This window comes from Rattus norvegicus, chromosome 20 (assembly GCF_036323735.1).
Source record: "Rattus norvegicus strain BN/NHsdMcwi chromosome 20, GRCr8, whole genome shotgun sequence".
Taxonomy (NCBI): domain Eukaryota; kingdom Metazoa; phylum Chordata; class Mammalia; order Rodentia; family Muridae; genus Rattus; species Rattus norvegicus.
The window spans coordinates 3,115,123-3,132,500 of record NC_086038.1 but is presented as its reverse complement, the minus strand read 5'-3'; the positions used below and the strand labels follow the sequence as shown (position 1 = coordinate 3,132,500).

The 17,378-nt window shown below is 48.4% G+C and overlaps 1 long non-coding RNA gene across 1 annotated transcript; it reads right to left on the bottom strand.

Annotated features, from left to right (window-relative positions):
* Window positions 1-5,491: 5,491 nt before the first annotated feature.
* CB741658 (CB741658 gene) lies at window positions 5,492-8,743 on the bottom strand. Its single transcript, NR_002316.2, has one exon. It is a non-coding gene; the product is annotated as a CB741658 gene (long non-coding RNA).
* Window positions 8,744-17,378: the final 8,635 nt, after the last annotated feature.

Sequence of the window (17,378 nt, the reverse complement as noted above, 5' to 3'; positions counted from 1 at the left end):
AGTCCCTGGAAGCTCTGGTTGCTTGGCATTGTTGTACATATGGGGTCTCGAGCCCCTTCACCTTCTTTACTCTTTAAACTGTTTTTGCTTAGGTCTGATGGCCTTGGTGGACTTGGATATTGTCAGGATAAAGAAGTAGCTTATGGAATCACGAGATCCTAGCAGGTAAAGGCACATTTTGCTAAGCCTGACCTGTTGTGTTAATAAAAGGATAAAGAGAGGAGATATGTTCTATGGAGGTCTGAGGAAAGGGGGTGCCTCAGTGGGCCCATGCTGAGCCATCCCTTCCCCCCTAGAGTTTATTCAGGGCATGAGGAAGGGAAGTTAAGAGGGTAGCAGGGGCAGAGAAAGGCGGAGAGAGAGTAAAGAAGAGTAGAGAAGGAGAGAAATAGAAGAGTAGAGGCCAGCCATAAGCACATGGAGAGAAGGGAGGAATGGGGAGAGAAGGGATAAAGGGAGGAGAGGGAACAAAAGGGAGCAAGAGAGAACAAGAGAGTGAGGAGGGGGCAAGCAGCCCCTTTTACAGTGTTAGGCATACCTGGCTGTTGCCAGGTAACTGTGGGAGTGAAGCTTAGACAGAATGCTAACATGACCTGCAAGATGGGTGGGGAGGACAGACTCCCACAGGTATTCCCTGACTGCCACACATCCACCATGGCAATCCCCCACATACATACATATGTACATACATACATCATACATACCTATACCGTACATACATCATACATATTTATATCACACATACCCACATCATACATACATACTTACATACACCATACACACTTACATCATACATACCTACATGTTGGTAATCCTGCGATGGATCCTGAGTAGTGACCTTCACAGGCTCTGCGTACACGCTCTAGTTGTTGAGAAAACAAGTCTTGACGGCACAGCCATGCACCTGACTCACTGGGGGATCCCTCCTCCTTGGCCTTTCTTCTGCCGGAGACGTGTTAATTAGCTTTGTATGTGAACGTGTGTATTTACATGATATGCCTTGTGATATTTTGGTAGTTTCATTGAGGTACAGTTTACTTTCTGTCTACTTTACCAGTTCACCCTGTGAGCTGGCATGTTTCCCTGATGTAATTGATGCGGCGGCTGGGAGGAGGGAACCTCCGTTTAGGTTGGCCTGGAGGCAAGTCTGTGGGGCATTTTCATGATGGCTAATTGATGTGGGTGGTGCCCACCTGGGCAGGTGGGTCTGGGCTGTATATGAGCATTTAGCTGGGCTGGGCACGCCAGTAAAGAGTTCCAAAACCGGGGCTGGGGATTTAGCTCAGTGGTAGAGCGCTTACCTAGGAAGCGCAAGGCCCTGGGTTCGGTCCCCAGCTCCGAAAAAAAGAACCAAAAAAAAAAAAAAAAAAAAGAGTTCCAAAACCTCTGCTTCGACTTCTACCTTGAACTCTTCTCTTTTTTTTTTTTTTTTTGTTCTTTTTTTCCGGAGCTGGGGACCGAACCCAGGGCCTTGCGCTTCCTAGGCAAGCGCTCTACCACTGAGCTAAATCCCCAACCCCTTGAACTCTTCTCTTGGTTTCCCTCTATGCATTGCTGCTCTTACGAGGAAATAAACCGTCTTTTCCCCAAGTGGTTTTGTGTGTCGTGTGTGTGTGTGTGTGTGTGTGTGTGTGTGTGTGTGTGTGTGTGTGTGTGTGTTAGGGAAGCAGTTTTGGATTTTGTTGTTTGTTTCTTCAGACAATATCTCCGTGGTAATGGGCTCATCCTGACTACCCCAGACAGGACTCACTCTGTACTACAGGCTGGCCTTGAACTCCCAGAGATCCACCTGTCTCTGCATCCTGAGTGCTGGGATTAAAGGCATGGCCACCACGCCCGGTTCCTTCATACTTTTTTTTTTGGTTCTTTTTTTTTGGAGCTGGGGACTGAACCCAGGGCCTTGCGCTTCCTAGGCAAGCGCTCTACCACTGAGCTAAATCCCCAACCCCATACTTTTTATATAACCCTTTCCAGGTTCCTGTCAGTGGGAGGCATCTTTTTTTTTTTCAGGATGGTCAACACGGCTCCTGCCTTGATGGATCCTTAAAAGCGAGATGATGGTGACATTGTCCCCACCTCTTGGTGCAGCACAGCCTTGTGGGTAAAACATAACTTCCAGTTTTGTTGTCCCTTCTGAGTTTCTCTTGCTGTGAGCAGGGGTGAGCCCATTAATACAGCTGGTTCTTTCCTGAAGACTCTGTCCCCAAGTGAGAACCTTTTGTCATTTCTCTGGATTCAGAGTGACCTTGTCTCTGCAAGCAGCTGCCCCCTGTCCTCCAGAGCTAGAAGGGCACACAGCTCTCTACCTTGGACCAACGAAGTGACGCACAAGAGGGGACCCACTCTGATTCCAGACCAGTCCTGTTGTAGACCCTTCCCTTGAGTCCCTCCGCTGTCACTTTTGCCAACTCAATTTCCTCAAATCTCTAGCTGTGTTCGTTTGAATGAGCATGGCTCCCGTAGGCTCGTTTGTTGACTACTTGGTTCCCACTTGATGAAGCTTTGGGGAGGATTAGGAGGTGTGGTGTGGGAGAAGGTATGGCAGGAGGTGTGGCTTTGTTGGGGGGAGGTATGGCTTTATGGGAGGGGTGTTTGCCTTGTGTAAGGGGTGTGGTCTTTGTGGGAGGAGGTGTGGCCTTGTTGGGGGTGTGGTCTTTGTGGGAGGAGGTGTGGCCTTGTGTAAGGGGTGTGCCCATGTGGGAGGAGCTGTATCACTGAGACTGAACTTTAGTGTTTCAAAAGTTCGAGTCATTCCCAGAATTTCTCTCCGTCTAATGGTTATGTCCCAAAATGTGAGATCTCAGCTACTGCTCCAACAATGCTGCCTATCTGCTGCCATGCTCTCCGCCATTCTGTGCATGGACTCTTAAACTATAAGCCCCCAATATTCTCTGTTTTCTGTAAGCTGCCTTGGTCACAATATCTTATCACAGCAATGGGGAAAAAAAGAAAACTGACTCCAGGATACTGGATCCAGTGGGCATACGCAGATCTAAAACAATGCTTCTGGATTTTCCTGTGGAGATTGGAAAGGCCACATGGCTTCTAGTACGAGTGCTCTCCCATGGAACGGGGAAATTTCCCTTCAGAGCTCTAGATCCCCACCCATGCCTATAGATTCTCTCTTCAGCCATGTTGGGTGTTTTTATTTCTTTGTGAAATGACCAAACAATGCATTATCCTTCTTCATGTGGTCTAGTAAAGACAGAAGAGAAGAACGTATCTTTCTCAAGGATGTCGGGGGCTGGAACAAAGCTAGAAAGGGACTCCGAAAGGGTTATGCAGAAGAAGCAGTGGCTCGGGTCTCCTCAGAAGGACGAGTTCCTGGGCTTCGTCGGCAATAGTCATAGCCCATTCATTGCTATGACCTCGGAGGTTACTACTGGTCTCCTCCAGGAAGAAGTAGGGCTCCCCGGAGTCATATGGGATCCTCCAGGACCAAGGTGAGAGTTGTGGGGGTTGTAGAATATTCCATCAACAGCATTTCTCAGAGACAGATATCTTCTCTAGAAAGAGAACCCACAGTTTAAGAGCGGGGTCTCCTCGTTCCTCCCAGTCACTTACCGTGGGCAACTTTGTAACATCCCCCTCTCTTCCCAACAACCCTTCCTTTGTGTTGTAACCATCTCCTTCCCTAAAACTCCCCCTGGCCTCCACTCCTCTTGGCCAGCTTTTCTCAGATTCAATGAATTCCCTGAGACATGGATACAGTGAACACCCCAGGACGTGGATACACTCTTCTGATTATAGCTTCTTGTATCTGCTTGTAACTCTCCTAATCTCCATTTCATCTCATCTGCTTCAGACGGTGGCTGCTGTGATTCACTCACCCCCTTCTTTCCCTAAGCAGCTTGTTACATTTCAGATACTTACCACATAAATGAAGAGCCCAGCACAGAGTCCTGTGACCATGACCACAGAAGCCAGGGTGATGAGAAAGATTTCCCAGGGCTTCAGAGACCCACTGGGCTTCACCTCCATCCCCGGAGTCCCAGTGTGACTGGAGGTGATATGTGTTCCAGTTGAAACTGTCAGTATAGGGTTACTGTGGGCCGTGCTCAAGCCAGAGCTGGAAGCTATGCTGGTTCTAGTGGGGGTTGAGGTGGATGAAGAGTCTGAGGCTGTGCTGGACACAGTGGTTATCGGGGTGGATGTAGACACAGAGGCTGTGCTGGCCCTATTGGTGGTCGGGGAAGATGAAGAGTTTGAGGCTGTGCTGGACACAGTGGTTATCGGGGAGGATGTAGAGGAAGAAGCTATGCTGGTCCCAGTGTTGGTTGGTGTAGATGGAGAGGAAGAAGCTATGCTGGTCACAGTGTTGGCTGGTGTAGATGGAGAGGAAGAAGCTATGCTGGTCACAGTGTTGGTTGGTGTAGATGGAGAGGAAGAAGCTAGGCTGGTCAGAGTGGTAGACAGGGGTGATGAAGAGTCAGAGGCTGTGCTGGACCCAGTGGTGGTCGGGATGGATGAAGAGTTTGAGGCTGTGCTGGACCCAGTGGTGGTGGACATAGATGTAGAGGAAGAAGCTATGCTGGTCCCAGTGTTGGTTGGTGTAGATGGAGAGGAAGAAGCTATGCTGGTCACAGCGGTAGACAGGGGCAATGAAGAGTCAGAGGCTGTGCTGGACCCAGAGGTGGTTGGGGTGGATGAAGAGTTTGAGGCTGTGATGGACCCAGTGGTGGTTGGGGTGGATGTAGACACAGAGGCTGTGCTGGACCCAGGGGTGGTCAGCATAGATGTAGAGGAAGAAGCTATGCTGGTCCCAGCGTTGGTTGGTGTAGATGGAGAGGAAGAAGCTATGCTGGTCCCAGCGTTGGTTGGTGTAGATGGAGAGGAAGAAGCTAGGCTGGTCAGAGTGGTAGACAGGGGTGATGAAGAGTCAGAGGCTGTGATGGACCCAGTGGTGGTCGGGATGGATGAAGAGTTTGAGGCTGTGCTGGACCCAGTGGTGGTGGACATAGATGTAGAGGAAGAAGCTATGCTGGTCCCAGTGTTGGTTGGTGTAGATGGAGAGGAAGAAGCTATGCTGGTCACAGTGTTGGTTGGTGTAGATGGAGAGGAAGAAGCTATGCTGGTCCCAGCGTTGGTTGGTGTAGATGGAGAGGAAGAAGCTATGCTGGTCCCAGCGTTGGTTGGTGTAGATGGAGAGGAAGAAGCTATGCTGGTCACAGTGTTGGTTGGTGTAGATGGAGAGGAAGAAGCTAGGCTGGTCAGAGTGGAAGACAGGAGCGATGAAGAGTTTGAGTCTGTGTTGGACCCCGTGGTCGTCGGGGTGGGTGTAGAGGAGGAAGTTATGCTGGTGCTGGACCCAGTGGTGGTCAGGATGGATATAGACACAGAGGCTGTGCTGGTTCTACTGGTGGTCGGGGGAGACGAAGAGACAGAGGCTATGCTGGTCCCAATGGTGGTCGGGATGGATGAAGAGTTTGAGGCTGTGCTGGACCCAGTGGTAGTTGGGGTGGATATAGACACAGAGGCTGTGCTGGACCCAGGGGTGGTCAGCATAGATATAGAGGAAGAAGCTATGCTGGTCACAGTGTTGGTTGGTATAGATGGAGAGGAAGAAGCTAGGCTGGTCAGAGTGGTAGACAGGGGTGATGAAGAGTCAGAGCTGTGCTGGACCCAGTGGTGGTCGGGATGGATGAAGAGTTTGAGGCTGTGATGGACCCAGTGGTGGTCGGGATGGATGAAGAGGCAGAGACTGTGCTGGTCACTGTTGGTGCAAGATTGGAGCGTATGTTGGAGTTAGTTAAGGCATATCCTGTGGTATATTAGAAGTTCTTTTCTGAATAGGAAAGACCATTAAAGACAAGTAGTGGGTTGGGGATTTAGCTCAGTGGTAGAGTGCTTGCCTAGCAAGCGCGAGGCCCTGGGTTCTGTCCCCAGCTCCGAAAAAAAAGGAAAAAAAAAAAAAAGACAAGTAGTGCAGACTGACATATTTGCTTTCTGCTTCCTCCTTTGTCAAATTCATCACATGGGTGATTTTATCCAGTGCTCCTCAGTGCCCTGTAGACACCTTTATCATCGATTATGCAATCAATAATTATAAACACTGATATTTTCTTTGTCCCCTTGGAGGTCAGAAGAATGTGTTGGACTCCCTGGAACTGGAATTCGAAATGGTTGTTGGCCACCATGTGGGTTCTGGGAATGGAACTTTGTCCTTGAAGAGCAGCCCATGCTCCAAACTACTGAGCCATCGCTCCAGCCCCACAGTGAATGTAGCCTAGACTACAGCAGACCCTGCCTAAACAAACAACAGAAAATCCTACAAGTAGCTGAACAAAATAAGAGCCACGATAACATCAAAAAAGCAAGTCTGAGTTTATCTGATGGTAAATATTCCATATTCTCACGTTTAAAAATAAAACCCTAAGTTTTAAAAATATACCATGAAGGAATTGGATGGCTAGGAGCACCCACCTTAGTAGTAAGCATTTGCCAAACACAGCATGAATGTGCAGATGTGTGTGCACACACACACAGAAACAGAGACATAGAGACACAGAGAAAGACAGAGACAGAGACAGAGACAGAGAGACACAGTGACACAAGGACACAGACACAGAGACAGAGAGACACAGAGAGACACACAGACACAAGGACACAGGCACAGAGACAGAGAGAGACAGAGACACACAGACACAAGGACACAGGCACAGAGACAGAGAGAGACAGAGACACACAGACACAAGGACACAGGCACGAGACAGAGACAGAGACACACAGACACAAGGACACAGGCACAGAGACAGAGAGAGACAGAGACACAGAGGCAGAAAGAGACAGAGAGAGAGAAACAGGCAGACAGGAGCGGGGAGGGTCGAGAATTACCAGGTAGCTGGATAAAGGTTTTATATCTGTGTGTGTGTGGTGTGCATGTGTATAAATATTTAATGTATTCTGTTGCTGTTATCAAATCTCCAACAAAAGCAACCCTAAAGGAGGAAGGATTTATTCGTCTCACAGTCCCTGGTCATGGTTCCTTCTTGCAGGGCAGCCAAGGGTGACCCAAAGTAGACCAGGCAAGTGAAAGGGAGTGGATTTGACTAGGAACGTCTTAAAGGATAAAATTAACGAATTAAAATATAGTTTGGAGGACGGGCTGGAGAGGTAGCTTAGTGGGTAAGAATGCTTGCTGCTTTCGGGAGAACCGAGTTTGGTTCCCAACATTCATATCCTAAACTCCAGCTCCAGGGAGTCCAACACCCCGTTCTGCTCTCCTCAGCTCTGTGTACATGGGGTGCACAGATATGCAAGCAGACCAAATAAGTAAATTGTAGTTGGCTTGATTTTTTTTTTTTTTTTTTTTGGTTTAAAATGATGAATTCCCCCAGGATTCCCTCTTCCCGATTCTGTGCAGGCAGAACATGGAGTTTTCACTGATGTCAGAACCGAAGAGAAAAAACAGTCAAGGCTTTTAGGTTTTTTTTTTTTTTTTTTTGAGAGGGCTCACTCTGTACCAGGTTGTCTTTTGAAATTACTCATCCTCCTGCCTCTGCTTCCTGCGTGTTGAGATGAACAGGTCCCTGTGCTGAGAGGCACGGAGGGGGGCGTTTCTTACACAGGTCAGTAGCCCAGCCTTTATTATAACATATCGGAAGCCTCCTGGAAGAAACCCGGTGAGAACTAAACCCACCGAGGACTTTTCACCCTTCTGCTCTTTTGTAGAATCCAGAAGGTTCTTCCCGTCTACCTGAGATGGTACTTGCTTTACAACCACCTCACTCAGGCAGCCTTCCTTTAACTTTATGATCACGGTTGTCTTTAAAATCAACTTGCCAATACACCACTTATTATCCTCTGCCCATTTTTAAATTTTCAGAGTCCTGCTAGGTAGCTCTGGCTGGCTGCTGAGACCTCGGGCATGAGGGACCACGCCCAGCTCTATTGGTTTGATTCGACTTGACTTTTTTTTTTTTTTTTAATCTTTTGCTGAATTCCAAACCCAGGGCTTCCCATATACCGGGCAAGCATTCTGCCCACAAGCTACTTCTAGCCTCTTATTTTATCCTATGCTATGTTATTTCAAGACAGAGTCTCACCCCATCGACAAGGCTACTGTTGAACTTGCTCCGTAACCCAGATAAGCCTTGCCACCTTCCCACCTCAGGCTCCCTGGTACCTGGAATTACAGGCCTGGGCCAGCCCAGTTAGAGTTTTAGACTCTATTCTTCTAGGTCTAAGATTGATTTAGGGTGATTTGGAATCGGGGTTACAGACAGAAGAGAAAGGACACTTTAAAAACAGTCAAGTAGTCTCACTATTTAAACACCCAGCCCACACCACACAGGTTATCCCCCCCATCACAGATGCATACACTGGGGCCTTGAAAGCCAGTCCCACACGGCGTGCTTAACAAGTGGAGCCGTGACTTAGGTCGTAAGCAATGTGAGACCAGAGCCCACGGTGTCCGTTGCTGGTTCCTGGGCGATGATACACCATTCCCCCGACGCCTCCCACCTCCTCAAAAGCAGCCAGACCATCCACATTTAGATAAAAATCACTCACTTTCTAGAAGCAGGAGCTGCAGAAGCAGCCAGCACCAGAGATGGTTTTCCCTGTGCATCTTCCTCTGCCTCCTTGTGGCTGGCAGGCAGAGACACCTGGGTCCCAAAATGTGGCTGAGTTCTTGAGAAAGAGGAGGTGAAGATGAGCTCCCAAGAGCTCAGTTCTTCTAAGGGCTTTGTGCCTAGGAAGGAGGTGGCCCGAGGCCCTGAGATGTCAAGTGTCCTCCGCAATGGGCTGTCACCTTTGTTCTCATCACCAAAGTGTGGCTGAGACCTTTATAGGTTCCTGTGGGCCAAGGAGAGGCCGGGCACTTATCTTGACAGACTGCCAGGTGTGGGTATGTAAGGAAACCGTACTGACAGGCCTGGGAAGGCAATGGCCTAGGGGTCAAGGGGGATGGCACTAAGACAAAGAGTGGCACGATCACACTGTGCCGGGTTGAAACAGGAAGAGAAAAGGGAAAGATCAAGATTGTCAGAGGGAAGGGACCCGCCCCTGAGGCAGGGATGGGGTCAGAAACCTGTTCTAGCTCATTTGTTTCCTGGTCAAGAAATTCTGCGGTTTGACGTGAGCAGGGGAGAAGCCCCAAAGATCTCAGCTGAAGGGCAGGACCCTACGTCACCACTGAATCAACCGAGGAAGAGAGAGACCCAGGGTCAGTGGAACCATCTTCACACTCTCTGTTCATTTTTCTGTTGTTATCACAAAGGACTCGTCTTAGTTTGATCTCTGTGACAAAACAGTCTGACCAAAAGCAACCGAGGGAGGGAAAGATTTATTTATTTGGCTTACACTTCCAGGTCACAGCCCACCGTTGAGGGAAATCAGAGAAGAGATACAAGGAGCTTGAGGCAGAAACTCCATGGAGAATGGCTGGGTTTTTTTCCTCTCACTCTCTGGCTCTCTCACTCTCTGGCTCCCTTGGCAGCTCATGCTCAGCTTGCTTTCTTATAAAGAGAAAGACCACCTACCTCGGGATAGCACTGCCCACAGTGGGCCAGACACTTCTGTATCAATATTCAAGATGGCCTCCTACAGACATGCCTATAGGTCAATATTCTCCAGGTATATTCCTCCATCCAGACTTCTCTCAGATAATGCTAGGCTGTGCTCAGTTGACAATTACTGTTAATCTGGGCAAAGCCTGAAGCTGGAGACTTTAAAAAAAAAAGAGGTTGATTTAGCTCATTTTTAGGAGGCTCAAAATACAAGATCAGGGGTTGGGGATTTAGCTCAGTGGTAGAGCACTTGCCTAGCAAGCACAAGGCCCTGGGTTCGGTCCCCAGCTCCGGAAAAAAACAAAAAAAACCAAAAAAACAAAAAAAACAAAAACAAAAAAAAAAAACAAGATCAGGCAGTCCCCAATACTCGGCTCTGGTGAAGACTGTTCGTTGGAACATGATGGATGATGTCATGATGGACGATGTCATGGTGGGTGATGTCATGGCAGGAGCACATGTGAATGGAATGGATCGCACGGTGAGATATGAAGAAAGGGTTTTTGGGAATACACTAGGTCCTCTGTTCTCTCCCTGTTCTCTCCAGACCAAGAAAGTCCTGACCATAAGGAAAGCATTGACCCCTCTCAAAGGCCTCCTAGGCCTCTTGACTCTGAACTGTGGGTGTGCCCCTCCATTGGAGCTTTCCCACCTAGGACCCTTCTCATCTTTCCAAACATGGCGTCTTTCCATAGCATATACCGGGGTGAGTCACAGAATCTGCTTTGGGAGTCTGAGTCTAATGGAAGAGGAACAGTCCAAATCCTCTACGAGCGTTGAGTTTGGTCCAGACACTTGGATGTTGCTGGCTCAGAGCCTGCATGGTTGGCTAAATGAGTGTGAGCAGAGGGCTTGGGAGTTGGGGGTGTGGGGAAGGGGTACGGGGAACATTTCTGCCGGTCCATGTGCAGGCAAGTGGACATTCTCCATGAATAAGACCTGTTGTGAGAAAGCTGGCAGCTATCGGGAAGGCGTGAGGCAGCTTGGAACGAATGGGTCTGAGACAGGAAGGGATGTGGCGTGCTACGTAAGACTCAGAGGTAGGTGTCCATTGTGGCCATGACGGGCCACTCCTGAGACTAAGGCAAGAGGCTGCAGTAACAGGCGGGGTTCCAGTCTTGTGGCAACCCTTACTGTACAGCCAAAAAGTACTGATGGCTCTCTAAGAAAAGAACCTTACCAGCCCAATCCAGACACAGCCGGAAGGAGGGATCTTGGATGCAAATTCAGGGTTTTGACTCAAAACCCTTCCAAAAGCTGTACCGTGTGTACTGATCGGAATCTAAATGGGGCTAATCTCTACTCGTCCTCAAGGCAGGAAGGTTGGAACACTTTATTAATCCCCATGACTCATCTTCAGGTCACGCACTAATGCCGTAAGCACTTTCGTTCTGTCTTCTGTGGTCTGGGAGTTTGCTTTCTGAGATGGGGCTTGCCCTGTAGCCCCCAGGTTAGCCTCAAACTACAGACCCCAATCCCCGCCTTAATCCTCCCTAGTGCTAGGCCTACGCCACTACACCCAGCAATTGTTTTTCCTTTTGTGTCTGTGTGGTGCTTGGGATGGAACCCTGAGCCTTCTGCACACACGCCAGGCCGATCCACCACCGCCACGGCTACCTACAGCCCCTGGCTTTAATTCTACTTCATTCCTTTTCCTTCGTGAGAGACGTTTATGTGCCATCAGCCGAACATGGTCAGGGGAAACTGAGGAATACAACTTGATCAACCTCACTAGGTGTGATGGCACGCGCCTGGAATGCCAGGACTTGGGAGGGAGAAGCAGAGAGAATACAGGGTTCAAAACCAGCTTCAGCCACATAGTAAGTTCGAAGCCCACCTAGGCAATGGGGAACCCTGTCTCAACAAACAGATCTAACCCCCACCCCTCACAAAAAAACAACAATGAAAAAAAAACCCAAACCCTAAAGCTGACCACAGATTTTTGCAGGCAGGTCTGAAGCCCTGACACACACACAAACCCCTTTGCTTCTACTTTTAACGTTTCTTTTTTTTTTTTTTTTTTTTTTTCGGAGCTGGGGATCGAACCCAGGGCCTTGCGCTTCCTAGGTAAGCGCTCTACCACTGAGCTAAATCCCCAGCCCCACTTTTAACGTTTCTAACAGTGAAAGTCTTTATGGACCCGAGCCAGCTTGAGTTTGTTTCCTCCTTAGCTTTCTCTCGTTTTACATTTAAGATATCTGACAGTATGTAGATTTCCCTGAGAATGTCACCTGTAGATGTTATCTGAGAGCCACAATGAGGAAACGGCCTTCCTCAGAGAACACATGTTCTGTGTGTGTTTTCCCAAGCACACACAGGCATGGCCACTTGAGGATTCTTTAAATTGGGTTATAAGATTGAGGGGGGGGGGTATTTGTTTTGTTTCGAGACTGGACCTCACTCTGTATGTAGCCCTCACTGTCCTGAGACTCGCCATGTATACCACAATGGCCTTGAATTTACAGAGATCCCCCTGCCTCTGCTTTCTGAGCACTGGGAGTGAAGGCATGAACCACCACACCTGATTCCATTTTTTTTTTTCCTTTTTTAAAAAACGAACAAACAAACAAAATTTTATGTCAGGCATGATAGTATACCTCTTTAATCCTAGCCCTCAGGAAGCAGAGGCAGGAGGATATCAGTGAATTCAAAGCCAACCTCCTCTACAAATCAAGTTCCAGGACAGCCAGGACTACAAAGAGAGACCCTATATAAAAGGGCAACGTTTATTGGTGTGGGGGTGGTACAAAAAAGGGTATTGGATCTCTGGGGCTGAGTCACACATCTGTGGGTACTAGATACTGAACTTGTGTCTCTGGAAGACCAGCAATGTGTTAAACCAAGATGAATCTGTTGTTTTTATTATTTATTTATTTATTTATTTATTTATTTTATTTACTTGTTTATTTATTTATTTTAAAATTCTTTATATGGAGCTAGAGAGAGAACTTAGAAATTAAGAACACTGTTCTTCCAAAGGACTCAGGATCCTAACACCCACAAGATGGCTCACAGACAATTATGACTCCGGTTCCAGGGGATCCAGGATCCTAGTCTGGATCCTGGGGTACTTCACTCAGGTGGTGCATTTGCAGGCAACACACACACACACACACACACACACACACACACACACACACACACACAAGGCAAAAATAAATACTGAGTTTCTGCACGGGAAGTGGACATGCGTGGAAAGGGGAACATTCCTAGCGCTACCAGAATATTGAGAGCATGCTGTGGGGTGGGGTGTGTGTAAAAGGCTTTGGTCCTGACCCAAGTCACCTAAGAACCAGGCATGGCTCTTAGGAGGCAGACACAGGCAGATCTTTGTGAGCTTAAGGTCAGCCTTGTCTATGTAGTGAGTTCCAGGCCAGCCAGTGCTACACAGTGAGACCCTTTTTCAAAGAAATAAATAGCAATAAATAAACAAATTCCAAGTCTTATTAAATAAGATCTCTTGACTCTAGGAGGCTAAGCCTCCAGGACCATGGGTCTGCCATCTTTTTTTTTTTTTTTTTAAGATTTATTTATTTATTATATATATACATGTATACTGTAGCTGTCTTCAGACACACCAGAAGAGGGCATCCAACCTCATTGCAGATGGTTGTGAGCCACCATGTGGTTACTGGGATTTGAACTCAGGACCTTTGGAAGAGCAGTCAGTGCTCTTAACCACTGAGCCATCTCTCCAGCCCCGGGTCTGCCATCTTTTGAGTGACCTTCAGTGTGTGACTCTAGCCGAAAGTTATGTTAAATACTTAAACTTACTGTTGTTTCTCGGGGCATACGTTTCTTACCCTTCCCCGTACCACATCAAGAGACTGGCAATTTTACCTCTATTTTCTTTTAGGTAGGATGAATTTCATTTTAGTTTATATCTGCAGGGAGGGTTCTAGATTTAAGCCAGATCCACTCCTGGACAGGATCACTTGAAAGGTGAAATAACTTGAGCTCAAATTCCATGGGTTTCTTTCTGCTTCCTTGTTCTTCTTTAATCTTTTATGTCAACGTGGGCTTGTTTGTTTACCTAAGGTCACCCCATGTAGCCCAGACTGCCCTCAAACTCTTGTCCCTCCAGCTGTAGCCCTGTGAGTGCTAGCTTTATAGGTGTGTGTCACAGTGGCTGACTCAGTTTCCCTTTTACCTTGAGCACTGTTTGCTCTCCTGCCAATTCCACATTCCCTTGGAGATTTATCAGCCATCCCTTTTCCTTCAGGCTATTTTTGGAGAGGACACCTGCCCCATTAAGTCCTATTGTCTCGTTCTGTTGCTACAATGAAACAATCTGGCCAAAAGCAACTTAGGGGAGGAAAGTGTTTATTTGGTTTATAACTCTAGGTTACAGCCAATCATAGAGGGAAATTGAGGCAGGAACTGGAAAGTAGTTTTCTACCTGAGATTGTGTGAAGGTACCCAAAGTCTATGTCACAATCTAGAGCTAGGTCTGAAGCACCGGTCCTGTTCACTCTAGAGTATGCAAGACAGCTCAGAGGGCTAAGGTGCCAGCTGCCGAGCCTGAGGACCTGAGTTTAATCCCCCAGGACTCACATGGTAAAAGGAAAGAATGTATCTCTCCATGTTTTCCTCTGACCTCTGTATGCCAGCTGTGACATACATGCATTCCACCTCCTGTGGTCAGTAAATGTGTGTAATGAAAACTTGTTTAAAAAATGAATTTTATAAATGAATTTATAAATGTCACCAAAAAAATCTATCTGGATATCAAAATGATGCTTTTTCTCCCTTTTCCCACACATGCTCATTCTTTGTGTATAGAAACTCAGCCCTACCCCACGCATAGCAACTATGGGACAGGGGTGAAACATCCACCTGGTCTGACCGAGTTTGTCGGGTGTAGGCGCGATGGCTATTCCCAGTTGTCTACATCTGGAAGGAACTACAATCCACAAGTGGAGGGCACACTTGTGACCCAGATCTTGAGGCTGCAAGACACAGGCCTTTTTTTTTTTTTTTTTTTTTTCTTTTTCGGAGCTGGGGACCAAACCCAGGGCCTTGTGCTTGCTAGGCCACTGAGCTAAATCCCCAACCCCAAGACACAGGCCTTTGATCCAGAGACAAAATCCCTTTAATCTCAGGAGACAGAGGGAAGCAGATCTCTGAGTTCAAAGCCAACATGGACAGAGCAAATTCTAAGTAAAGAACAGCTTAGGTCCTGGCCTGGTGGTACACACTTTCAATCTGGGCTACACCTTCTGCTGGAGTCTTCAGCAGGACAATGGAAAAAGGAAGGATTTGTTCTTAACCTGCTTGCACTTACTTGCCAGCACGTCTGTTGGAACCTACTTCTCCAGAAGACCAGCTGAAACACCCAGCCTCGTGGGACTGAGCAACGACTAGATTCTAGGTCTTCCCATTCCCAGCTTCTCATTGTTGGGTTAGTTGGACTGCAAACTGTAAGCCATTCCAAGAGATTCCCTTAACATATAGAGAGATATCCCATGTCTTCTGTGACTCTAGAGAGCCCTGACTACATACAGTGTGCTTATTGATACTGCCTGGCCCTATTATACGGGGAACCATTGCTGTCTTTGGGAAAGGTATTCAGTTAGTGGAAGTGTTGGTATTCTGTCTAAGCTCCACCCCCATGGGTACCTGGCAATAGCCAGGTAAGCTCCGCCCCACAGTTGCCTGGCAACAGCCAGCTGTACCTGACAGCTGCTTGGCCCCTCCTCTCTCTCTTGCTTTTATTCTTCTCTGCTCTCTGCCCTCTTTGTCCCTGTCCCTTCTCTCCCCATCCACTCCTCCCCACCCCCCACATGCCTGTGACCAGTCTTTGTTCCTCCCCTCCTCTACTCTTCTTCTCTCATTAAACCTCTCCATGTGGAACCATATTGGCTTGGTGTGTTCTGCCTGGATGCGGGCCGAGATTTAAACCCCAACAGGAAGGACTGTCTGCACCTTCTGATCTGAGGATGAGGTTGGTGATGCTGCCACAGGGCTACACCCACGCCAAGGGTATTTTAGGAGCTGTTGAAATCATGCGTGGAGTCTCTTCCGGGAGTCGCGGTAACAGAAGCACTGGTGGCCCTATCATGTGCTCTAGTTTCTGCGGAGGTCATCACCATTGTCCAGGGTCTCTAAGTGGCCTCGGAGCCTGAACTGGAAGGCAGAGTGGATGGAGATGCTGCAGAGAGAAATTGGCAACATCTGGAGTGCTGGGGACCCCGTGGCTCTTTTGGAGACTTTGGTGGCTCCAAGAAGTGCACTGAGACCCTCATTGGCACAGACATTCTGGTGGAGGATGCGGTTGAAAGGGAAGTTTTTGTGGTCTCACAGAGTGTAGTGGAAGCATAGCCGGCGGGCATGTGCTGACATTATCCCGGAGGATGCGGAAGGCAAGGACACCATGGCAGCGAACAAGGTGACCACGGGTGCATTTACGAAGGCCCTGTAGATAGAAACTCAGAGGTTCAGAGGTTTAGGGAAGGAGGAATCCCTAGTGTGGTTGACCAGTATCCATGGGAGCGCAGCCCTGAGAATGGGTGGTTTTCCGCCTTTGGCTGGTTGTGGGAGAGAAAGCCAGGCTGTCCCATCTGTGATCAGGCAGAAACCGACCTAGCAGATCTCAAGCAGGGAGAAGGGAGTCCAGACCCAGCTCTGCTCCAAAAAGAAATCCAAGATCTACCCACCAGGTAGAGCCTCAGGAGAAGGAAGAGCTGCCGTTTAATGACCAGCCTAGGCTCCAGGACCTGCGCTCTGGGTCTTGAGCAATCCAAGTTCCCGCAGTGACCTCCTCCAGGAGGCACAAGGACACAGGCATGCAGAAAGGCAGTACATGCCCTCCAGACCTGCTTCTCAAGTACCTGCGCTTCAAGTGGCCCCAGCCCTGAGCTCATTAGAGGACTTCCCTGTGGGTTTCAGGGTAATAATTAGTGAAGAGAGACAGGGGTTCACAGGGGAGCTGCACTCAGACGAATGGCTAGACTCTAGAGGAAAGGTTATTGTTGTTATTATTACTCTTTTGTTGTTGTTGCCTAGTTGGAGGAATTCAGGGTGGGGTGGGGTAAGGCCTTCAGCATCCATCCTTCCCAGGTACTCAATGTATACAGCTATGCTGAGTCACACAGGCCCAGACAACCGAAAAGCACACACCCTTCTCCTTTTCTCCCAGAAGTCCCTAACTGGCATGGACGTCACCAGGGACCTAACTCTGGCCTCTGAGATACCTCTTTTCTGAAGCCCAGCTTCTATCCCACCCTCAGTACAGCCTATCCCCCTGATGGGTGACCCAGAGAGACCTTCTGGCCCAAAGCAACCCAGATAATTCATGATCATCTATGTCAGGGCAGGGATTACTGACCTTGAGGGGCTCCCTAATATCTTGGAACGGGGAGAGAAAAAGCAGCAAATAATGACCCGTGACTCTGCCGCCTGGTTAAGGTCGGAGTCTGGCCGGAAGGCCTGTGGTACACTGGAATGCCTTCTCAGGCACCTTTCTCCAGGGTCAGTGGACATCAAGTCTCTTTGGGTGATAGGTGAGGTTCTGTGGGACTCACAGTTTTGGTATCTTAACAGAGAGACACGGCTGCTTATAAATACTGATTTAATTATCCAGGTTATTCACAGTGCACAGCACTACCTGTGGTGACTCTTATGGAAGTCTTCTAGCATTCCTGCATTTGTGTGTCTCAGGTGGGAATGGTGTCCCGTGTGTGTGTGTGTGTGTGTGTGTGTGTGTGTGTGTGTGTGTGTGGAACGGATGTTTAACAATGCAGCATGTGGAGCTGGAGAGATGGCTCACCCGTTAAGAGCATGCACTGCATGCACTGCTCTTTAGAGACCTGAGTTTGGGTTCCAACACCCGTACTGAGTAGCTCAGGACCACCTGTAACTCCCGCATTG